Source organism: Artibeus jamaicensis, unplaced genomic scaffold, assembly GCF_021234435.1.
Source record: "Artibeus jamaicensis isolate MK-2021 breed Jamaican fruit bat unplaced genomic scaffold, CSHL_Jam_final scaffold_754, whole genome shotgun sequence".
Classification (NCBI taxonomy): domain Eukaryota; kingdom Metazoa; phylum Chordata; class Mammalia; order Chiroptera; family Phyllostomidae; genus Artibeus; species Artibeus jamaicensis.
In genome coordinates this window covers 3380594-3405455 of record NW_026522054.1, presented here as the reverse complement: position 1 = coordinate 3405455, position 24862 = coordinate 3380594, and the positions used below count along the sequence as shown (strand labels likewise).

Genomic DNA, 24862 nt, shown 5'->3' with positions numbered 1-24862 from the left:
GTGCTGGAATGAACAAGGACATTAAGAGCTGTTATAACTGTATTCCCTATGTTCAACAAGTTAGAGACATGAAAGACACAAAAAAAGACCCAAACCAAACTTCTGAAGCTGAAAACCCCAGTGCTGAGATGAAAAATGCTCTGGATTGGATTCCTGGCAGATAAGATGGCGCAGAAACAAGATCAGTGAACTTGAAGGCCTAGCGATGGAAAATACCGGAAAGAAAACAGAAAAAATAACTTCATAGAAAGGGAAAGAGCGTCAGTGAGCTCTGGCACAACTTCAAGAAGGAAGACACTCCTGAGAAGGGGCGGCGTGGTTCATTTTGTTTGGACAGCTGTCCCACAACATACCCAGGGGTGTGGCCGGGGTCCTGGGTGACAGCAAAGGTCACTGTTTCTGGATGAAGTCACACCCATGACTTCTGCACCATTAGCAATGATCAAATAGCACCTGCCACACGGGGAAAGGTGGCAAAGTTGATAAAGGCAGACAGACTGGATGAGCCTCTGTGTGCTATGAGAGCTACGCTGTGATTCTTTGTGTAAAGCACCTTGAGATTGCCATGCATGTACACACACACACACACACACTTTCTGCTAAACCCGAGGCCATGCTGTATGTACATCTTCACTGAGACTGCAGCTAACACCGTCTCACTTTGTAAATCACACCGAGGCCATTTATTTCACTGCTTCTCTCGTAAAACAGGGCCACAACAAAGAAGCCAAGAGGTTAACTTCGACTCAATATGAAAGAGCACCCCTAAGAGGTTCAGACCAGGACTCTGCTTCATCACTGCTTCCCTCGCTGAGGAAGACGCCGTATAACTTTATGATGCTTCTTCCCACTTGTTGACCAGTGAACAGAAGTGCTAGTTACCTGTCAGGCACTGGAACTGTCCTCTGTCTGAAACACAGAGCACATAAAAGTACCACACTGGCTTCCAGGGGGAAGCCCTTAGCTATGCTGTGTTACTGTCCTTGGTCACAGAGAAAGAAACACAGATGACCAATGAGACACAGGAAAGGCTTCCTGTACAAAGGCTCATACGTAAAGGTTTCAGACACAGCAGACGAAACGAGTTCGCCGGGCCCATCAGTGTTGCCGTCCTCACGGCAAGGTAATGCTGCTCCAGTTAGTGAGGTAACACGTCCTCCAAGGTCAAGGGCAGAGAACCCATCAGCCTGCTAGGACCCCATTCCTTTCAACAGTGAGGAAAAAAAGAAACATTAAACAGGCAATATTTCAAAAATCAAACAACAAAAATTAGACCACGAACTGACTCTAAAACCAAAATTCTGTCAAAAGGCCTAATATTCCTTTGTTTCAACAAGAAAGGAAATGATTTTCCTCGGGAACTCCAAGTCCAATGGGTAAACATACTGAAATAAACAGCACAGACCCATTGCAGCATCTGGTTTGCTATAAACACTGGCCTCATGGAAAGCTGAGCCACATGAAGTAACCCACATTTGCTGTTCAGATCTTAGGGGAGCAACGACCCACAAGTATCAGAATTCACCATCTTTGCAACATCTGTAAAACTAAGCTAAAACTGACAAGCAGAAATCCAAATGACGTTATTTTTTTTTCTACTAATTCGTGAGTTTAAATAAATAAAAGAGCTTATTTTCAATCTTCATTTCCTTTTAATATATTTAGTTTGTACAACCGCTTCTATCAGAAGGAAACAAACCAGGATGTGGGCTCTCCAACTGGCTTCTCTGCTGCCCCCTTCTGCTTAAAAAGGGCATAGGAGGCAGGTTCCTTTGATGTCAAAAATATCTCAGAGCCAGGTTAACAGAATGCAAAATCCAGACTGGCTTTGAGACTCGACTGTCTCATTTTTTAAAAGCAGTTTCGCACACGGCCACAGAAATCTTTCCATGGGCATCCTGCAATCCGATCCACGTGTCAGGTTGTGCAAACTCAGTGTTGACAAAGCTAGTCCCCCGGCAAACCCCAACTTACTCTGCTGAGTAGGAAGCAACTTAGAAACCATTTCGTCCAGAGTGCAGCCACAGGTCCTTCACGTTTACAGTAAAAACATCGCTGCTTTAAAACTCGGGCTCCTCTATTCTAAGGCTCTGCAAGCCAATGGTGACATTCTGATGACCATGGATGTGTTCGTCCAGCTCACTGCCCCCCACCCAGTGTGGCACAAACACGGTAACTCCCTAGAGGAGAATCGTAGTAACTGTGTAATCCTGATAATGAACTTTTACAGAACAAGGACTACAAGGACAGTGTATTATCAGTACCCAAGTACAGAAACCCAAAGCACCATAAAATTCTGCAAATAATTATTGGCAATAGACAGTAATTAGGGGAAAAATGTAAGGGAACAAAGAAGCTGAGCTGAACTCTGCCTTCTAGTTTATTTTTCCAAAAGGCAAATGTTACACAAAAGAAAAAAAGAAGACAATGTCCATGAGAGTGACCTTGAAGGCCAAAGAGCAAAAATTACCTTAAAAGCAGATGATGGGCTTTTTTTTTACCCAAGTAAAGGGTCCTCCAAAAAACTAAGTCACAGGAGCCCCATTCAACTCCATGCTGCATCTCCAACGCACTGGAGACTTGAGACACCCAGGAAGCCTCCACTGAATCCCACTGGGGAGCTGTTCACGCAGGTATCACGTGGTATCACGTGGTATCACGTGGTATCACGTGGGATTCGGCCCACCTTCACCGAGCGGTCAACCAAGGCTGGCTGTGACTACCACTCATGCCCACTGAAGACTGTCCGTGATGGGGAACATCAAACAAAGAAACCCAACACGGAGAGCCCGCTTCTGTTCATTTCATGCTGCTTTCAAACCCCACCCACTCCCACCCCTGCCAATCCTCCATCCAAAGCCAGGGAAATCTTATAAATCAAAATCCAATGACATTCCTCCAGGTGACAGAGAACACCGGTTCCCCTGGTTTTCCCTCAGGAAGACACCTTTACTTTTTTAAAAGTGGATGATAAATAGAAGCCTTGTACGAAAATTTAGGGGAGCCTGCTTTCAGGCCTGAGGCCTGTGCCCTCTCTGGCTTTTCTGCTTTTCTCCCTTCGTCCTCAATGCAGAAATAATGGCTGATGCTCCAATGGCCACTTTGAACCACATGGTGCCTTAATGATAAAAGCCAGGCCCAGCGCAGCCCAACGATAAAGAGCAAAAGCCCCGCGGTCTTTAAAGCTGCTAGCCCAGCCTGGAGTACATACCTCCGCGCTTCTTTCACCTGGAAGTGCAAGCTCCTGGGCGTGCACCTGTGTGGCTGGCTCTCTGTGTCCTGCTGCTGAACCTGGGTTCCACGTGATGCCCTCACCCCGGGCCGACTCCGCACCGCCCATGACAGGTCTCAACCCTGCCTGCCTTTCCAGTTCCGCCTTCTGTCACACACTCTGCCCCTTCTCCTGAGGTTGCTACTTCCTACCAGGCCCCAGTTTCATAGATGAGGTCCCTCTGCCTGGAACCAGACCTCAACCCACCCAATGCCGGCTCTCAGTAAACTCCCAGTCCCTTGTCCCAAACTCCAGGGGCATTCTGTGTGGTCTTCCCAGGCCCTCTCTTCCCCAAGTGAGGGGGTTCTCTGCCCACCCCACCCGACACCAGCAACCCCATTCACAGCTCTACTTACTGGATTTTAACCATCTGTCTTGTACAAACCCCTGCTCTTGAGAGCCCATCTCTATTTCCTTGGCATTTGTCACAGTGCCTGACTCATGTCCTGAAGGGCCAATATTCTGATTTATAAATAATGGGTCACAGGCCGGCAGCCTGAATGTGACCTGTCCTGTGCAATCACTACGTTCAACCCAACCTCTCTGTTCCATGTGCCTCCACACCACCGTGCGTTCCACAGAACAACGCACCGAGGTTAGCTACTCCCACCTCGCCTCGCCTGCTGGCCTGCGGTCTGGAATGGCAGAGGACCGTGAATTTTGAAACTGCTCCCCCTGTGCCAAGGACAACTGCTTTCCCAATTATTGCTTGTGTTAATTGTAATCTTTTAGAAATAAAACAGCACAAACTTCATTTAAGTGCACCTGTTAAAATAAACAGAGGTTGACCTTAATACCGTGCACTTTTGGGTCTCAATATTTAATTTTCAGTGTATTTCAAGGCAAATAACATTGTTGATTATTTTTCTTTCATGTCTTAAAATGAATAGCAGCTAACGCCAGACTCTCCTGATGAAGGAAAGAGACCGGCCCCGCAAGACAGCAACTAAGAAATGACTGCGGCAGGAAGTGGGGAGAGTGTGCTCCGCTCTGGAAACAGGCCTAAAGCGAGGACTCGGTGATGATGTCATTCCGCGGTAAAGAACACAGTGTCAGTGATGGCATCTGGGACCAGCACCCACAACAGCAGCACCAGGACACAACAGAGGGACCGACTGCCAGCTTTCTAATGACACAAAACACTACGGGCTCATTAAAGGTTTCCGAGCGGAGAACAAAGCCCCGGTTAATACAAGAGCCGTGTTCTCTTGTACAGTAAAGCACACCACTTCCAATGAGCCACGGCGCCGTTTCCAACTTCAAGTGAAAAATCCCCTTTCATTCTCTCCAATTTTAAACATAAGCCTACTTTGTAGAGTGCTCGGGAAAGGAAAATACCACAAAAAGAAAGAGAAGAAAAAGAATTTTCAGCGTGTGATGGAGTCGAGTAGACGCGGTATCACGACTATTTATGAAACGGGTTCGTCACGTCCACACAGCCCAGGAAAGGGTGTCCTTTCTCACATGAGGGTACCAAGGGATTTGAGAACTACTCCTTGCTGCCAAATGACAAGTTGCTAAGGCTCCAAACTCCTGTCACTCATTTCAAAAAGAGTTTACTAAATATTAATCCTATTACATGTTAATGAAACATCCCCAGTTGCCAAGTAATTAATCAAAAATGCACCAACTCGTTAAAGAAAAAAATAGTGCGGGACTATTTTTATATCCGTACCAAAAAACAGTGTGGAGTACAGCGATTACCAATTTCAGGCAGACCCTGTGGTTCCCAAACGAAGCATAATTTTAAATCTACAGATCATGAGATCTATTCCCAAAAGTTCCTATGAAGGGAAAACATGCTTTGAGTTTGACTTTCACTCTGATTTCCGGGGAACGTCATCTCTCTAACACTCGGGGAAGGGCAACGAAAGAGAGAGAGGTTGAGGGGGAGACCAGGACTGTCCTTTACAATGAATTTTCCGCCTGTTCGCTCACTAAAGACTGAGCAACGCTAGTTGGTGGTGGCGTTCCAAGCCACAGAAGCCTGAAATTCTGAAGGAGCAGAACACCTGTCAGATGGTACTTGGAGCTGACTGTGTATGTTCAAAGCAATCCAGAACTAGAGAGGACTTCCCGATGCAGTCATTTTGTGTTGTAAAATGACTTTGGCTGTGGCCTCTGGTGGTCCTTTGGCCCTCAAGCACTGGCATTGGGAAGTCCTCTTCAATTCTGGAAATAGACTTCCAGGAAATCCAGGAAGCTCAGAGAGTCCCAAAGAACTTGGACCCAAGAAGGAACACACCGAGGCACATCATCATTACATTAGCCAAGATTAAAATGAAGGCGAGAATCCTAGAAGCAGCAACAGAGAAGGGGACAGTCTCCTACAAAGGAGTTCCCATCAGACTGTCAGCTGATTTCTCAAAGAGACCTTACAGGCAAGAAGGGGCTGGAAAGAGGTATTCCAAGTCATGAAATCCAAAGACCTACATCCAAGATTGCTCTATCCAGCAAAGCTTTCATTTAGAATGGAAGGACAGATAAAGTGCTTCTCAGATAAGATCAAATTCAAGGAGTTCATCATCACCAAGCCCTTATTATATGAAATGTTAAAGGGACTTACCTAAGAAAAAGAAGATAAAAAAGATGAACAGTGAAAGGACAGCAAACTCACAGTTACTAAGAACCACACCTAAAACAAAAGCAAACTAAGAGGACAGCTAGATCAGGAGCAGAACCATAGAAATGAAGATCACGTGGAGGGTTAGCAACAGGGGAGTGGGAGGAGGAGAAGGGGGGAGAAGGTACAGAAAATAAGTAGCATATACGGTGGGGAGAAAATAGACAGGGGGAGGGCAAGAATAGTATGGGAAATATACAATCCAAAGAACTTGAGACACTTGGTCATAAACTAAAGGGGGGGGTGGTGGGGGAGGGGTGCACAGGGTGGAGGGAAATGAAGGGGGGAAATAGAACAACTGTAATGGCATAATCAATGAAATATATTTTAAAATAAAATAAAAAATAAAATAAAATGGTCCACTTGCTAATGGTGGCGGTCCTGGGATTGCATCTCTGCACTTTTGTTCCCAATTGAACTGAAGCTACATAACTTGTCCGAGAAAAATGAAGCACATGAAGCCTGTTTCTTTTTAAACTGAAGTCGTTAAAAACTGTAGTAGATGCTTATATTGATTTTAAATAGGTAGTGTCCTGAGTCCAAAAGACTTAGTTGAGCCAACACACAGAAATGCATGCTCTCCAATTTTCCTGATCATTCTTCTGAAAAGTGTTTTATTTCAGGCAAGTATCAGAGGAAGTGACACAGCAGCAGCAGCCCCCGCAGCAGAGGTCGGGGCACGGGACACGCTCCCCCTGCTGCAGACAGCTCCCTCCGCCCCGTCCGTGTGGCCCGCGGGCCACCTCGGCCACCCTGTCCCGGTCCTCGTCTCTCTGTTCATCTGCAGGTAGGTTCCATTTTCTTTCATTTTAATTCTTTCCATTTAAGGTCCCCGTCAGAATGAAATTTTTATTTGTCTTTGTACACACCTCACTGCTGAGGGTTAATACCATATTTCATACATAACAAAGGGTCAATAAAGAATTTGTTGCATTAATAGTGAATTACCCTACTGCTCTCATTGTACAAGCAGTTTTAATAGGTGAAACATAAGCTTTTCCTAAGGTCCTTTCACCTGCATTCTGGTCTCAGTACTGCTACTAACCAGGTTGCTTCCTCGGAGCAAGTCACTACCCTTCCCAGGTTTCTCTCTTCCCATCTGTTAAATGTGAGGGTGGTCAAGGCGACTTGAAAAATACTATTTTCAGCTTAAATCTGTAATTATGTAAGGTTTTTATTTCTTTGCCTTCCTTTTTCTTTAAAAAAAATTTTTTGAATATGTATTTCTTCTGAGTTTTTTTAAAAAGCTGCATCAACTGAATCAGTGTTTCAATGTATTTGAAGGCACTTAATGAAATGGCATAAAATTCAGAAATGCTGTGTACAAATACAAAGGTGAAGTTGGAGCAGACTCCAATGCCTAACACTTATTGATCACCAGTTAAATGTAATATACTGTGCTAGGTGACAGAAGTGCACAAAAATGCCTAAGACTACCCACAGGGCTCTCGATCGAACTGGGGAAATGGTTAAGTAAAAACTAACTCTACTATACGGCAGATGAAGTAAGTGCTGGAGAGCGACAGAAATAGTGTGCTTGAAAAGAGAAAACCAGACGTCCTGTCTCTGGCTAGGAGATATCCCGTGGGCGCAGACAGGGACCTGGACGGGCCTCTGCTCAAACCACCCAGGAACCTGCGATGGAGCGTGATCTTCTGCTCAAAACAAAATCTGATCGTGCTGCCCTCGATGGAGCTCTGATGTGTCAACAGTTATGGAACTTTATTCTGGTTGGTGAAGTTGTTGGTGACGGCATACTTAAAACTTTGAATAATTTTCTTTAGTACACCATATATCGAAGTAGAATCCACATCCGGTTCCTCACAATAAAAAAAAAAAAAGTCTGTATAATAAATACAATTTAAATCACTAGAATACAGTGTTCACCATCTTACTCTTACCTGAAGAACACCTGGTCCGGCAGAAGTAACGCCTGCATGAGTGTGGTTGGTAGGTTAATGATATGGGTGCGATAACTTATAGTGGTAATTTGAACATTTCACCTAAAATGTTCTACGGTGTCCTTAAGTGTGATATTGTTGGGTTACAGAATTACATGCTTATGATTTTGTAAGAAAATACTCTGTAATAAAACAGAAGTGTTATTCGCACTGGACCCTGTAGATACTGGCTCTTGGTACCAAACCAAAGACAAGGTCCCAATGTGCCTACGGGGTGAGTGTGGTAACCACACTACGTCTGATGTGTTTCCATGGCAGAGAAAACAGAGCTTTCCTGAATCAGGTCTCTCAGCTGTCTCTTGCTTCCGGTACATAGACAGACCAAAGAAAGGAGTGCACAACCAAACTAAACAAATTAAAAAAAAAAAAACGAATGCTAAGGAAGCGATCCTTGAATATACAACAATTCTAAAAGTATGGCTCAAGACTGCGATTGATGGATGAGTTAGAAGGAGAGAAATGCCCCAGTGGGGTGGTGATACATCGTAAAAGACGCTTTGGTTAAGCTAAGAAACATGAAAGAAAGAGAACAGCAACAATGGCGATGGTCATGGTCAGAAGCAGTGACCGGGATCCCGAATTGCAGACAAATGTCAGCATGTGGCCACAAAACTTAGATGACAGCAGAAGGGAGCACAGCACATCAAGCAGCAAGTCCCCGATGACAAGCACGATACAGTTGTGTCATAGGAAAGGAGGTAAAAAGGAGGGACAACCACCTGGCCATTCGACCCCGTGGGCGTGCCGCAGCCTGTGAAGAATGCACGATGTATCAGAAAAGAGGGACTGGGGATGCAGGGAATTAGAAGACACCTGAAAACATTTCAGTCTCCGCAGAAGCCACCAGCCGGCCATCCGGAGAGTGCGGCAAGCAGATCCATCCAGCAGCTGAGGGGCGCACATATGGGCAGGCGAGGTGCGGGTACCGGTGCCGGCTGAGTCCTGAAGCCCCTACCACTGCAGCTCGGGAGCCTGTGTGGACACAGGCAGTGCGGAGGGGCCCTGGACCACACATCCTCGGGGGCAGGCCCGAGGGGTGTTTTTAATGACCGCAGTGGCATTTGGTGGGCTGGACCAGGCACGCTGGACAGGACACTGCTGGGTAAGAAAGCTGTTCTGCATCCTTCACTTCTCTCCAAAGTTCCCCTCCCCATACTTTCTCGTAGAGGAAAACTTCCTGTTCACAACGATCTAAATTTAGAGCCCAATTCCACTTAACTGCTAGATCCAAAGTCCTTCTTGCACATTTTAACATACACTGATTTTCAAAGCTTGCAACTTCCTTGAATATAAATTGAAGAACTGTACTAGTTTAGCTCAGAACTGTCTGAGTGTTCACCATTTTGGAAAATTATGTCACCAACCGTGTTTGAACACTAGTACAATGCACCTGCATTTGTAGGTGGCGGATTTGTGGTGATTCTGCATGTGTGGTGTGTGCTCATTTAGCTTCATATCATGGCTTTAAACACAAAGAGAAAGTTTCGCTGATGCTCAGCGGAATGCTGTTTTATTCTTCTCTAATCCAAACTTACTCATTACAAACATGTCCGAACATATGATTACTTCATTACATCTCCTGGAATGGTCAAAAGCAAGTGCTTACATTATCAAATTCATTAAGTATTACCTTTATTTTTATTTATACTACAATTGTAGCATTGCTTTAATTTAAAATTATATGTATAAGTGGTTACACTATACATAAAATTTATTTCAGAAATAAAGGGGGACATTACGAAGCATGTTATAAAGAGGGGGCACTGAATCCTATAGGACTGGCAGCTACTATTTCGCCTACATCGGAGCCAAACTACAAAGTAGATTTTGACATCACTGCACAGAAAGGCAAAGGGTAAACGTACCACAAATTGATGCTGTCGTTGAAAAACACATCACCACCTGAACATGACGGAGCAAGGGAAATACCGACAGAGCCCCTGCAACACGGGACATGAAAGCAAATGCTAAGGGGTCTGCGTTCCTGCTCTGGGGTGCCCAGGGAGCAGGTCTGCACGCAGAGCTCACGCCCCTCATGCACGGGATGAGCACTTCCCTCAACGTGTGGTCCAGGGCCCTCCACGCTGCCGGTGCCCACACGGGCTCCAGAGCCGCAGCGCTCGGCCACTCCAGGACTCGGCGGGCACCGCACCGCGCCCCGTCTGCGCTCCCCTTGGCTCTGGGACCGATCTGCTCGCAGCTCTCTCCAGGTGGCTGGCTGGTGGCTTCTGTGGATACAGAACCTGCAGCGGAGATGCGCCCAAGTGTTTTCAGAAATACAGGTGTTTCGGTGTGATCTTACTCTTTCAGAAAGCATCTGACAAAACAGAGTTGGGAAATCCTGAGTCTGCAGAACAGTTCTCTATTTGCTGTTTTGTTTTTACAGAAGTAATTTCTAAACTAGTCTATCGGCAAATTCACTGCAGTAGGGCAGATGCAGGAATAAGGGAGACATTCAGAAGGAGATGAGGTAGCAAAGTGGGTGTACATGTAGTTTATTATAACTTCTATCATTAGGGTTAAACTGTATTATAATTATTAATGTTATTATTGCAAAGTTGTACTACATGTGGTAAGGGCAGAAATGTACACAGAGCTAAAGCCCTTTTTGGTACAATTAGGAATTTTAACAATCAAATGGCAACAAGTCTGCTCAACTGTCCTCTTCTCAATGAGGCCTGCAGTGGCTCCCTAATTAAAATTCTATTTACTCCAGAATCCCGCACACACAGTCCTTGTCACGATGCTCAATTTTCTCCCACAGCTCTGATCAATTTCTAGAGTGCTGAATAATTGGCATATTTATTATTGTCAGTGTTGCTGCCCTGTTACTAGGTGCCTTTGCCTGTTTTGTTTGCTTTATACCCCAACATCTGAAACAGTTTCTGGAGCATAGTGGGCAACCAACACGCATTTGTGGAAAGAATGAATAACAGAACCCGCCGTGAACTGAACGCTTTCTATGTGCCAGAAACATCGTTATCTGAAAGATCGTATTTACTCTGCAACAGGAAGGCCCGAGAGGCTGAGGTTCTGAATTTCCCCTTTTCAGACGAGCCGAGTTGCCCGGTGTGCTACACCAGGCAGCAGCGCAGGCAGGCAAGGCAGGCAAGGCAGGCAAGGCAGGCCCAGGAGCGCGGCAAGCCCGGCCCGTAATCTGCACAGTGGACATTAGCAGAGTTTAGATACTGTCCTTCTCCCTCCAGGGGACGAAAGAGGCCCCCTGACCAGTCGGCCCAAAAGTTGACCCCATTTTTGCTCACTGGAACCCTCGGTAAAATACGAAAGATGAAAAATAACCTCTTCGTACGCCTGTATTTCTTTTGCAGTCAGGAAAGCTTTACTAGGTAATTGCTGAGTTAACTCTTTAAGACAAAGACTTGCTCATAAACACTCAATGAGACAAAAAACACTTATTCATCGAATGCAGCAGAAATGAGAACTAAGAACGGAGCAGAGGATGACTGATCTCAACATCCTGAAGTGACCCTTTATATTTTCTCATTTGGTCACACTATCTTTGGGGACTAACCTTTGACATTCAGTGCTATTAGTTTTCAACTCCCAGTACGTGCTGCTTCATGTTTGCCACTCAGACGAGAGCAAAGGCAGCGATGACATCTGTGACCCTGCTGTCTAGCAGCACCTGAATGAAGAAGCTGGTACACGCAGGGAAGGGGAAACATGTCGAGGGACCCACTACAGGTTACATGAAGGCTTCCAGGAGGGGACTTGTCCCTGCCCATGACTGATTCCTCTATCAGGGCCAAGGAAGTTCTGCACACGTTTCTTTCTCTTTTTAAAACTGAAAATGGAGATAACTTCACAGCACAGGTTAGCTGGTAAGGCAAATTCTCGACATATAAACGATCATGACCCCATAGCAGAAAATACTTCTTTGGCACGCCTGTCACTGCATTATCTCAAGTATTTTTTAAAACGAAGTTCTGGTAAGTCAAATACATAATTGCATGTATGTCTACTTCCTATTTAAAAACACACAGAATAAAAGACTAAGAGCATTAAGTGATGCCGTACTTTCAAGACAAGTTTAAAGTGCAAAAACTTTTTGCTGTGCAAAGAACTTGTTCAGAGGCTGAAAAGACCAATTATAGACTAGGAGAAACTATTTGCAAACCATATATCTGATAAAGAACTAGAATCTAGAATGTAAAGAACTCTCAAGCCCTGGCTGGTATGGCTCAGTGGATCGAGTGCTGACCTATAAACCAACGTGTCACCTGTTCGATTCCCAGTCAGGGCACATGCCTGGGTTGCAGGCCAGCTCCCCAGTAGGGGGCGCACAAGAGGCAACCACACATTAATGTTTCTCTCTCTCTTTCTCCTTCCCTTCCTCTCTTTCCATTTGATTTTTTTGGACCACAGGTAACTGAAGCCACAGAAAGAAAAAATGCAGATAAGAAGGTGGGGTAGGAAGGGGGCTCCTATACTTTACTAAATGGAGAAGCTAGAAAGAGCGTTTTTAACAAGCCAAAGAGCAAAATAAATATCTTCAAATGCCCTGAATGTAATGAAACATGCTACCTAGTGATGGTCTCTTACTGTCCTTTCAGTACTTTAAATTTTGTTTTACTTCGTTGAGAATTTATATGAAAAGAGAGGTCTCTTACAATGGGTTACATCATCTAAAACCATGATTCTTGATTCATCGGCATTAACAACTACTAATGGGGAGGGGAGTGCACCATATTGGAAGCAGGAGGAGCGAACATTCTCTTAAAGAAATTAAAACTTCCTCTTTCATGAATACATTTTCTTAAAAAAAAATAACAGGGCACAAAAAAAAAATTTAACTGCTATGAAAACCATGTTTGAAAATATTTCACTAGTTTAATAACAGCCACCGCTGTTATTATTTTTACAATTAAAATTATACCCTAACTTCAGGTTTCATTTCAAACTCTACAACCAAACCACTGCCATCCAAAGGCTAAAAAACTACTTCAAAAGGAACATACCATCTATATGATAAACCACTGAAAACAAATGTATGCTCTGTGAACCAGAAGAACCCCTGCCATACCGAGGCAGCCCGGGAATCACAGAAACTCTCGGATAAAGTGACGTTGCCATCTTTCTTTACAACCCCCATCTCCTGCCTCCTTTCATGAACATGTCAGCTCACGTTGTCACTTGCTGTATTACATTAGGAAAAATGTTTTTACTTTCTCGCTTTCCTTCTAGAAGTGGCGTATGACTGACATTACAAGAGGAATAGCCTTTATTTGAAAATACTTTTTCTTTTAGAAATGGCACTTCCAAAGGATATTGCAGCCTAAGCCTCTGTAAGACATTATCTGAACTGTACTTTCATGTATTTAGTAAACATGCATGTATTTAGCTCAGCTCATTTATATAATTTATAGTATAATCTAGACAATTTATAAATTGTATAAGCAAAAATCTAAATTATGTATCAATAATGCAACTTCTATAAGATAAATTAACACACTCTGTTTATAAAATCGGGTCCGCAAAGGTGCTGGGCTTCCGTGAACCCATCGAAACCACACGTAAATTTTGCATGTGTGTGTACACGTGCCTAGCTGTTAACAGTTTCTCAACAGAACCTGTGAACCAAAAAAGGTAAGAATCACTGATTTATCCCCACATGGCCGTGATGTTATTTATCTACGCACAGCATCTCAGAACAGGAGACGCCCTCTTCCTCTTAGGGGGTTTAAGTAACCACCACGTAGCTTCCATCTCCACACTTACATGCAGGTGAACTGCGTTTCCCAAATTTTCTTTCTCCCCCACTCCCCTTTTGTGACTCATTTTTAATTCCCATTCAGGCCCCACGTAAAAGCTACTGTTGAAGGATGCCTGTTCGCTCATTAAGCCAACCTATAAATATGTCCCTTAGAAAATGTTCACGAACTGCAAAGAAAACTGGGCCCATATGCCAGAGGGGCTGCTATCTGATCCTGGATTAGGTTGAAGTGGGTATTAAGAGCTGGAAATGCAGAAGAGGTGTTCATGCCAAAGTAAATCAATATTTCAGTGTGAGAACATTACTATTATTTAAAACTGACATTCTCATTAAAAAGTCACACAGTAACAATTTCTTCGGCCTTGACCCACGGAAACACTGCCATCGTGCATCACCCAGCTGAACACGTGCGGTTCACACCCTAGAACGGGCCTGTCTCCCTGCCCCTCTGTCTGCTGCTTCAAGGGGCGGCCTTTGTGCCGTTCACCCTTCTGCACCCAGAGCGGACCACTGCCTGTTAACTCATGGCGAACGAATGGCTTTTGACTAGTTAACACTGCGTGACCTGATTAAATCCTGTAATTTGAACTCTGGGGAGCTATCCCACCGTGGACAGCTTCGGTGTGCTCTACAACCACGCAGGGTCATGATTAAAATAAGCCGTCTTAGGGGCATTCCAATTCTTCCCCAGACCTATCACTTCCAGTAACATGCCTTGAGTCATTTCATGACAAGTCAGTGCTAATAAACGTATTGTAGAAGTAACTGGACAAAGAGCTTAAACTTTCCTAAAACACAGAGACAATTAGTGAGTCCAATATCAATCACCCCGAAGGTTCTTAATTAAAGTGAAACTGGCAATTGTCAAAAAATACGCACACACAGAGAAATTATTTTTGAAATCATTTTCATGTTCAAGCCAAAATAAAATTTTAAATAAAAGAGAAGCATGTAAGATCATACAAGTAGTAGGAACTGCTAGGAGTCATCTAGTTCAAACTCCAATCCGGACATTTATCAAAGTAAATTTTGTTTGTTTTGAAAAGGCCTCTAGGATTATGTGATGCGTTATGAAACAGAAAGCCTTCCCGAATCATGTCCTGTCCACGATGCGAACAGGAAAGAGGTCCGGATGAGAGACACGGAAGGACTCTCAAATCCAGCAGCGCCTGCCCACAGTAAGTAGCACTGGAGATGAGGCAGATCAGAGCCACTGGTGCCGGCTTGTCCTCCGTTCATGTCCTGAAGTCCTCTGAAATCCACGAGGAGTGTCACATGTCCCCAGATCTCCCTCTCAACACAGTTCGAACCGTCTGGAGGTAACGACCACGTACACAGTAAAGTTTAAAGCTCAGGCCAAACAGACAAATGTGTAGATCGTCCTCGATCTGTAGTTACTCTCTCACAACAGCATGAAAACTAGCTCTCCACCGGAGGGGCAGCTCATCTCAGTTTGACGTCCACGGTTGACCCCAAGAGTGGGGGTCTCTGGTGCTTAGATCTGGAAGTTGAAGGGCAGGCGCCGCAGACGCCTGGGGGAGGAGTCCAGAGACAGTGGGGATGGAGGACTCCGCTGCCGTCCCCATTTCTACCCCGGGGAAATTTTTCTTGGGTTGTGTATTGAGCACTCAGGGCAAATACCGGCAAAGAAAAGTTGCCCAGAAGAGGTGGGAGGCAAGCAGGGGTTGGAGGAAGAAGATGGGATGAAGAAGAGCAGGGGTGCGCACGCTGGGCAGAGCAAACATACCATCCAGCAGGCGATTTTATAATACGGCACACAGTTTACTGAATGAATGAGTAGATCGATGACTGGACAAATGAACCCACAGAAGAACCAATAAACAAACAAAATAATGAAGTATGTGAGTGAAGGAGCTTGTCAAGGAACGAGGCTGATGAAAGGCAGGCTGGAACTCAGGTGCACGTGGTCCTGTGTGCCAGGCAATGAGTCTGAGTCCATCCTAAAGGGCAGATGGAAAAACACAGCCCGGACCGGTGTCAGAGCCCCGAGTGCCAGACTGCAGGCACGGACGTGCCCAGAGGCAAGGACAGTTCACTGAAAGAGTCTATCACCACCAAGTAAGTGACTGAGGAAGATTCATCAGGAAGCAGCAGGTAAAATAAAGAAAACAGAAGCCTTGCAACAGGTCCTCCAACTTAACCCACCGTTTTTTACTGCACAACACACATATACGTAGGGACATGATAACCAAAATTTTGGAATTAATGATCTTTTAAGAAATTGAGATAGAATCCAGATCCCATAAAATCCAAGGTTTTAAGGTGTATAACTCAGTGGTTTTTTAGTATATTCACAAAGGTGTGTGACCATCGCCACGACTGAATTCTAGAACACTTCCATCATCCCCCCAAAGAGACCCCTGTACCTATTACTAGCACTCACTCCTCATTCTCCTTCCCTCCCACCCATGAAATTATCACACTTTAATCTTAATACGTATTTCTGATTTTTTATGCCTCCCCAAAGGGCCTTTGTGGAAATTTGCACACAGCAGAGGAGAAGATAAAGAATTATTTGCTACAGAAATACTGCCCAACTCAGGAAGTATCAAAGAAGACAACTTTTCCACCTACCTGATGTAGCATATTTACTTTTATTTGGTTAAGCAGCAATTCTCATGGTTCGTTAAGTTTTTAAAGTATCACTTGGTTTCCCAACTGTAATAGTTTAAACCTTTTCTCCCCTTTGGATACCATAACGACCTAAATATAGTGGCCAGATCTAAGGACAGTCAGAGTAGATGGGGTACAACTGACCACCCACTTCAGCAACCGCAGCCTTCGATCACCACTGATTTCTCCTCCGAGCCACAGAGTGAAACCAAAGTTCTGTCCACATTTATCTGCAGGTCCCAGGAGATGGAAACAGTGGACTGTAAGTTCAGCTGTTTTTTTTTCCATTTCGAGGTCAACTAAGAATGTATCTCCATTAAATTTTGTATGTAATGTTGCTTTGGGGTTCCGTAATTGTTACCTGGTATCTGGCAGCACATTTTAAAATGAATAAATCTCCGAATATATTATTATTATCCCAAATTTCAGGGGAGAACACCTCGCGTGGTTTTGTACGTGTAGCTCACCCACCCCCACACATCTATACCTTCTTTCTCTCCCTGTAGTCTTTCAGAAATGCAAAGTAGCTTTATTTAAAAAGACGTTCCTCACATTAATAAGGTAAGCTAAGCGAAAACGACCTGTGAGTTGCACTCATTCTCCCCACTGTGACGGTGGCCCGGGAGACTGAATGTGCAAGCAGGGCAGATGCTGCGCACAGCTCCCGTCGGTGCCACCCACCCCCCCAAGCGCTGGCCTGCGAGGACCCGCACACTGTCACCCACACTCACGAGCTGCTTACAGACGATGTTACGTTAACGCAGTGATGTTCACGGTATTCGGCTTCTGGATGACAAAAACAAAGGCCAAACCAAAATTCATAAAAAATGTGTTTTGCACAGTTCACCTTGTCCTATCAATTATTTTTTAAATATATGTTCACTTTTAAAAGTTTACCTATTTCCTTGAGTGCCTGAATTTCTCTGAACTGCTCTCTGCAGACATGTGAAAGATCCTTCCTGAGGTTCAAGTGCACCAAGTCTGCGGGGCACAATCTAATCCCTTTCGTGTCTCCTCTCACCAGCCCAGGACCCCGCAGGGCTGCAGGGTGACAGAGACGGCGGGGACCCAGAGGAGGCGGCCTTCCCCGCCCGCACCTGAGCCATCCACAGTCCAGTGAAGGTTTCATCTTCTCCCTTCACAATGCCTGAGCCCCCTGAGGGGACCTGCCATCAATAATTCATGAGCAGACAAGAGAACAGCTCTAATCAATAAGGAGTAATGTCAAAACTCACAGCGGGTTCAAGAGGACTGATTGGGAGTTATATTAATATCTGATTAAACTTTCTGGGAAAATTTAGTGTTTCAGAGAGCACAGACCTAAAATTAACCTTTTAGCCTCATGTTTATAAAGGACCTTTCCCAAGGGGACAAAAAAAATATCTGAAGACCACCTTTAATGAAAGCAGGCAGCCAGCATGAGTCAGTCCCCAGAAGGCGGGCTCCAGATCACAGGGAAAAACGGGATGGGGACTCGGTGTACCCCACACTTGGCTGAAACACTCTTAGTCAGATTATTTTCATACCCGTAATCAGTGCTGTCAATGCTGTATACCAGGAGCTTTCAAGCTCACTCTTCTTTTCAGCCACCAACTCCCTACAAATCAGGAAAGGACTCTGGTCCTCTGCACCCCAGCGCTCCTCTTCCAGCAACTCCCCTTGTCCATCAACAGCAAAACAATCAAACCTCGTTCCAGGGGCATTAGAGCGGCTGCATTTGAAACATGCCCATTAAACAAAAATTACAAATTCTGATATTGTGATTACTTGTCTGTGCCTTAAATTCAAAGTTCTTGTCGTGTACGCATGTTGCACACCAAACCTGAAGTGGTCAATAGCGGTGGATTACAGTAGACCTTCCAGACAGGTGAATTTCCCCAGTTTTGTTTTGTCCAGGATGATGTTCAAAAGGATCTGAAATGTTCAGCCCACCCTGAGGGGTGAAGCTGCCAAGAGTCCAGTGGGGAGTGGCTGACGCGGGCTTCTCAGCGCCACGTGGAGAACGCACACAGACACAGCGGCACCGCCCACCGCCATCCCCCAGTGCGGCCAGGCTCCTTCTCCGCAGGTCCGCCTGACAGTTCTCTCATTGTTTACTGGTTCATCAGAACACAAATAAAACGTAAGAATGGACAGAGCACTCTTTAATTACATAAGAATGGCATCTAAAGAGCCAAGATCTCTTTTAAAGAGCATGAATGAAGAAGCCACACACGGACAGAAAAAGGTACACCAGCAGTGGGAAGTGCGGTACAAGTATACAAGTATCGGATTCGCTCCGAAACGCTCAGTAAAACAGGCAGAGGGTGGGCTCTGAGGATCGGGAGCCTTGACCTCAGATCCTGGCTCCTCTGCTTTTGATGTGTATCATCTTGGGCAAGAAACTTTTCTCAAAGCCTCAGGTGCCTGGACAACTGTTAATGCAACGCATCTCGTAGCTCTGTCCTGTGGGACTGAGGCAGAATGTAACCCATGAAAGAGAGTGAACACATCTGCCAGCAGACGATCGGAGCTGGACCAGCACCCGCCGCTCCCATCAGGGCTGTGCTGGCAGCTGCACCACCAGCAGCTCCTGCAACCGAGACAGAAGAGGGACACTCGATGACAAAAAGCCACGTGCCTCCAGCATCTTCGCTGAGCCAACTGCTCCACAGTAGAATATTCTCCTGTTAACTAAAGCTCATGCTTTGAAGCACCGTTTAAAAAAAATATTTCAATTGCTTGAAAGAAAACACTTTTCAAAGGCACACCCTGGTGCCTGGACTTAACGGGGTGGGATATACCCTCCCCAGCAACCCAGGGTCACCCTGAACATCTGTAGTCACTGTCTTCCATAACCTGTGACAGAGCAGAGGGGCTGCCAGGGGCCACCAAGTAGGAAGGCGTGGTGGGGTGGTCTATCCACACGACAGCCAGGCCTGTAGCTGGTAACTCTGTTCGCAAAACAGAATCCCGGCGAGGTGCCGGGGAAACTACATCTCCCAGGGTCGAACGTAGCTAATGCACGAGGGAATGGTGACTGGAGGGAATGGTGACTGGAACCCTGAAGTGCCTGGCCCAGGAACCTAGGTGCTGTCAAGTCCCCCATCCTATCTGTGGTCGCTGGGGTCCCCTGCGATTCCAGAAACTCTGCAAGGGAGCCATTTGACAGGAGGTTCAAAGAGGTCACAGGCCACAACTATAAAAACGCCTCATCTTAACAGGCAGGCCAGTCACTGTTTCTCCAGTTCTGTTCTTTTTTGTGCTGGCACCGAAAGGGATTTGAATCCGTAAGCGTACCTTGACAGGGGAGGCATCCTGGAAGCCTGCTGGGCGTTACAGAGAAGCTGACCAGGTGGGACACTCCTGTCATCGCTCACTGTCATTCCACGGCCCCGATTCCCTTTGACAGTCACAGCAGCTCACAGCAGAGAGAGCGCGTGTGTTTCCTGAACGTGTGCTGGGAACCGTGGAAAGCACCCCACACAAGCCCAGCTTTCCTGGACACACTCAGGACTCACAGCGTGAATGGTAACATGCCCAGGTCAGCACGAAATCCTCGTGGTTTTTAAACCCTCGTTTAAATTCACCAAATGCCCCAGAATTTATGAAGCAACGTAAAAACACTCAACATTTTCATGTACATTTAATTAATATGTCACCTGGATTCGTCCTGCTCACTGAATTCTACCTTCAGGGGAGCGTAGTACAGATGGAACAACTAAGGACTTATCTTGGAACAAAGTTAAGGTTCTTGTAAAGCAAAAATATATATGCTTTATGTCCATGCTTTTTCTTTTTCAAAGTTTTCTTTCCTCTTCTGTTATTTAATCATCTGCCTTTTCGGTTGGGGGGCAGGGAAGCTTGCGAAGTGGTAGTTGCGAATGTCTTAGCATCACCACCCTCGAACCTAAGTGCGGCCCGTCCTCCCCCACCCTTCTTCCTTCAGCGCCAGAGGGTAGCTCCCTCTCCCAGCCCTGAAACCGAACCTACCCATTTCCCAGTCAGTGCTGGCCCGCCCGGTTCCAGTGAGCCATCCCAGATACCCACTCTCAGTAGTGGGTCCTTGTAATACAGTAATACATTATAATACATCTCTTTGTAATACATTTTCAATGAGAAAAATCAAAGTAGCCCTATGTGAATCATCATAAATGTCAAATTGGCAAAGCCCAAAGTCCCAGGATTCTGCTCATTTATGATCAGGACCCCATCAGAACTTCCCTCGGACACTACAGTTCTCCAAGGTGTCCTGGATCCCCATGCCCCGCCCCCAACACTGAGTAGGTCGACATCATTTATCCACGTGTCTAGAGGAATGTCCAGCCATGACCCCACAGAAGGGCACTAGATTGAGATATTGAAATGTGGACTCAATGCAGAAAAGGTAACTTTGCCAAAGTGGTTTTGGGGGTTTTGGGGTTTTTTCTGCCCTTCCCATCAGGCATTTCCTTCCTCACACAGCAGGAGCAGGGTTAAAAAACTGCTTCTAGAAACTCCTGAAAGATTTACAACTTTAGCTGGAAGAAAAGCTGGAGGCTTTCTCTTCCATTTCCTGACTGTACTTAGAAGCTCCTTGGGGCAGCCCAGCAAGGCTCTCGGGGCCGGATCCCCGCAGGGCCAGCGAGTGCTGGTGGATGCGCCCACCTGGTAGGACCGAGGATTTGAGAGGGTGCTAATCCGCATCCCTGGCGTGGTTCCAGGCGAGCCCCAGGACCACGATGCTTATCCTTGGAGGCAGCGACATTCTGCAGTGGAATCAGCCCTGAAATTCTAGCCTCGCCCCTTCCCAATTCAATTTCTTTTCTGGGCATCATTAAAGAAATCATGGGTTTCCAGTATGTGAAGCTCATTTTTAGGTTTACAAGACGGTCACTTTGATGAAGCCATTGTTATTCAACTACAGTTTTTAATAAAACTCAGTCCCACCATAACATCCAAAGTACTGCAGCTAAAATTGATTAATTATACCCTAGAAGAAAGTAATAACAGACTTTCTACTTCAAATATATAATGGGAAGCTGCTGTTTTATTCTTCCAATTATATAAGAATGGACAGAGTAATATACCCGCCCTATCAACAAATTTCAACAATCTGCTTTTTATCTTTTTTCTTTCTTTTCTCCAGTCAGAGTCATTGTTAATGACAGGAGCATATTGTAATTTATCAGCTCACGCTGACTGGCAACCTACCCACTTCTTTTTAATTGGAACCATTTCCGAGAACTATCCATGAAGACAGACTTTGCATAACTAACAACCTCAGAGACAAACCCTCCAAGAACTCGGGGAAAGACAGAGAGCATTTGGACCTTGTCACTAGGTTGTCCCCACTTCACTGAAGTCTGGGGGCGCAGAACCTCCCCTGCCCTGTGCATCCGTGGCTCGTACTGAAAGCAAGAAGCAGGTGCCCCGGGTCACACAGCATCGCCACAAAGCCGCCTTGGCCACCACCTCCCGCTCACACCACAGGGTGGTGCACAGTGATTCTGCTCGTGAGGGGCCAGAAAAGTATCACCAACCCATCAAATGAAGTTACAAGGAGGGAGCAACCGCTTCTTAAACACAGGACGCAAAATGTGGTTACAGCCAAGTACTATTTTCATGGCCTTCAGGTAAAAAATATATACTTAATCTGCCTGAGAAGTGTTTGGGGTCAGTCTTCAGAACACAATGATCGCTCTGGAAACTAGAGCGAGGAACGTGCATGTGTGTAGTGTGTGTGCAGGTGTATAGTGTGTGTGCAGGTGTGTAGCACCTCGAAGTCACAGGAGTCATGCAAGGAAGCAAAGCCCATGGCACTGGAAAGTTGCAAGATAGCTCTGGCTGGTGTAGCTCTGTGGATTGAACGTGGGCCTGCAAACCAGAGGATAGCAGTTCAATTCCCAGTCAGGGCACATGCCTGGGTTGCAGGCCAGTTCCCAGCAGGGGACCCACCAGAGGCAACCACACATTGATGTTCTCTCCCTCTCTCCTTCCCTTCCCCTCCAAAGATGGATAAATAAAATCTTTAAAAAAAAAAGTTGTGGGATAATTTTAGGTAGGTTCAGTCCTTTCATAAAAGTCCAGGCTCCTTGGAAGTAAATTATTAAAATAGAAATGGCAGTAAGATAATGATTTTAAATGGGATTCCACTCTCAGGGTACCACACGCTCACCCACGCACAACTTCTTAGGGACTGGACCACGCCGAAATGCAGTCACGCCAGGCAGCGGGCTCCTTTGCTTTTCCAGGACACCGATGTTACGGTGGCTTCACGGAGACGCATCAAACGCCAGCTGCCTGGGCTCTCTAGTCACAGTCCTATTTCAGCAACAGTGTGTAGTGGGAAGAACACAGGCTTGGGAATCGGACCTGAATCTCAGTCTGAGCTCTGGCTGTCACTGTAGCTGCAACGGGACCTCGATCGAGTTCTCGGACCTTCAGGTTCTTATTTGTAACTCAAGGCTGTCGTGAAAATTAGTTGTGAACTATGTCCAGTAGCCGCTCAACAAACAGCAACTGTTATGCTCACAACTGCTGTACATTAATTTTCACTAATAACACTGAGAGGTTGCGATCGGTTCATAAGTTTACAGAGGTGCTTATTAGCCAACTGGAAGGCAGCACAGCTGCCCTGGAACAGAGACAATTTTTAAGCGGCAGAGCCTGCTCTTCATTGGTTTTCACTGTCAGAGCATGGCTGTTGGACAGCGGCTCTGTGACCACCAAAATGTCCCTGCCTTCCAGGGACCCACGGCTAAGAAGCACCCACTCTGGAGTCAGGTGACCAGTAACCTCTAGCTGAGCCACTACCAGATACGCAACCTTGGGTAACTAGTTTACACTTCTTACAGCTTGACTTTCTCAACTGGAAAAAGCAAGGATTAATAACAGCACGCCCCTCAGGGACCTGATGAGAGCTGAATGGAACGAACAATCCATGCAGACTTCTTTGCACAGTGCCTGGGGCACAGTGAGTACTCAGTACCTGTTGTCATCTAATTATCGACAGTACAGGAACCTATCTGCTACAGACGAGAAACTGAGGCCCGGAGGATTAAGGAGTCCTGCTGCTGTGAAAGAGGGCAGGCGGTGGGGGTTCTACCCCTGGTCTGCCCGCTTCAAAGCTCCTGTTCACCTCTTTGTTATCACACTGCTCTCAAACCAGGCTGTATCCCTCTTTACTAAAAAGAGCTACTGCGTATTTACAACATGCTAACCACAGGACTCCTTGCTGAAGACATCATATGAACAAGGTCAAGAGTACCCCGGCCTCCGGGAGCTTTCACATCTGGGAGAAAGAGACAAGACACAGGACACTGAGAAAGGTGTCGTGGGATCTGACCGGGAAAATACGTGGGGAAAGGAAGCACCTCACAGGGGGACCAGGGAAGTGAATGAACTTGGAACCTCATAGAACATGAAAATGCAGGTAATGACACTGCTTACACTGTCTCTCACTTGGCCTTTTCTTGAAACCAAAATCTCCCGAGACACCCAGCAGCCTAGGACTCTCAGGTGCCCAGGATTCCAGCTGCAGGAGTCCAATGCACCAGAAGGAGGAAAGTGGACTGAAGTCGGTGGAGCAAGACTCTGCAGTGGAAGGGCACGAGTGGGAGAAAGAGCCCCGACCAAACAAACCTCTGTCTTCCCCGCCAAGTGCAACCGTTTTCATCAAGGAGCAAAGCTGCTTCTCCTGCCACAAGGAAGAGACTTTAAACGTGAATGGCTTTCTGAGGACGGCCAGCGCATGGGCTTAAAGCACAGTGAGGCACGAACGACTGAAGGAGACGCTTCCGGCTCCCAACCCAGTGAAGGCTGAAGATGCTGCCCATCTACCCACTGAAGCCAGCGGGCAGAGCGCCCACCGATGGCTCGAGTGGTTTCTGGAGTGAGACTCACACCGTTTTCTTGTAAATCTGCACACCAGGATGACGGGGCTTGGCAGAGCACAATCTGTTCAGGAGTGATTAGATTCCCCCTCCCTCACTCCTTGGTGGCAGAAGTCCCAGTATCTGCAAGGTCCCATTTGCTTCCACCTGAATCCCTATGTTCACTGACCACGTTGAGGCTGGAGCTGCGTGGCGCATTTTCACTGTGAACAAACCCTGCACATCAAACCCTAAGGGAAAGGAGAGGATCCCGCTCTCTTAATTTCCAGGCTGAAGGAAGGGCCGCCTTCAAGAACAGCAGCTGCCGGGATGATTTATTGCTGGAGAAAGGCTGTGCGCCTCGGAGGACGTGTGGCAGGAGCCGCAGGTGCAGCCAGGAGAGCGGCTCTAGTTCGGTGAGATGGGAGAGAGATGCTGGAAAACCACCTCCTGAGGAAGACGCCTTTATTACACATTGAAAGCCGCGAGGACCGGGATGTGCTCTGTGGGTATAATCCCGCTGTCTGCCTTGGAGGCCAAGACCGCAGGGTGGAGGAACAGTGGAGGGAAGAAGAAAAGATGGAGAAAACTGGGCAGGTACAGCCCAGCCCCAGGCACATTACACAGGTTACTGCCCAGAACCCCCCACTCCCACAACCTCCAGGGGTTGGCCCTTCACTGTGTCACAGGTAAAGTGATAACGCACATGTCCGTCCCAGCTGAGCCATTGAGATGAAGCTACAACACAATCCCTGAGTCACCTAACCGGCCAAGGGCACCGAAGGCCTAGTCTAGTGCCCTCAATGG

General features: G+C 46.3%; 1 protein-coding gene across 1 annotated transcript in view; it reads right to left on the bottom strand.

Moving 5' to 3' along the window:
* The window catches only part of SMYD3 (SET and MYND domain containing 3), a 460068-nt gene that overhangs the window by 229361 nt on the left and 205845 nt on the right, over positions 1-24862 (bottom strand). The gene's annotated exons all lie outside the window — the stretch shown is intronic.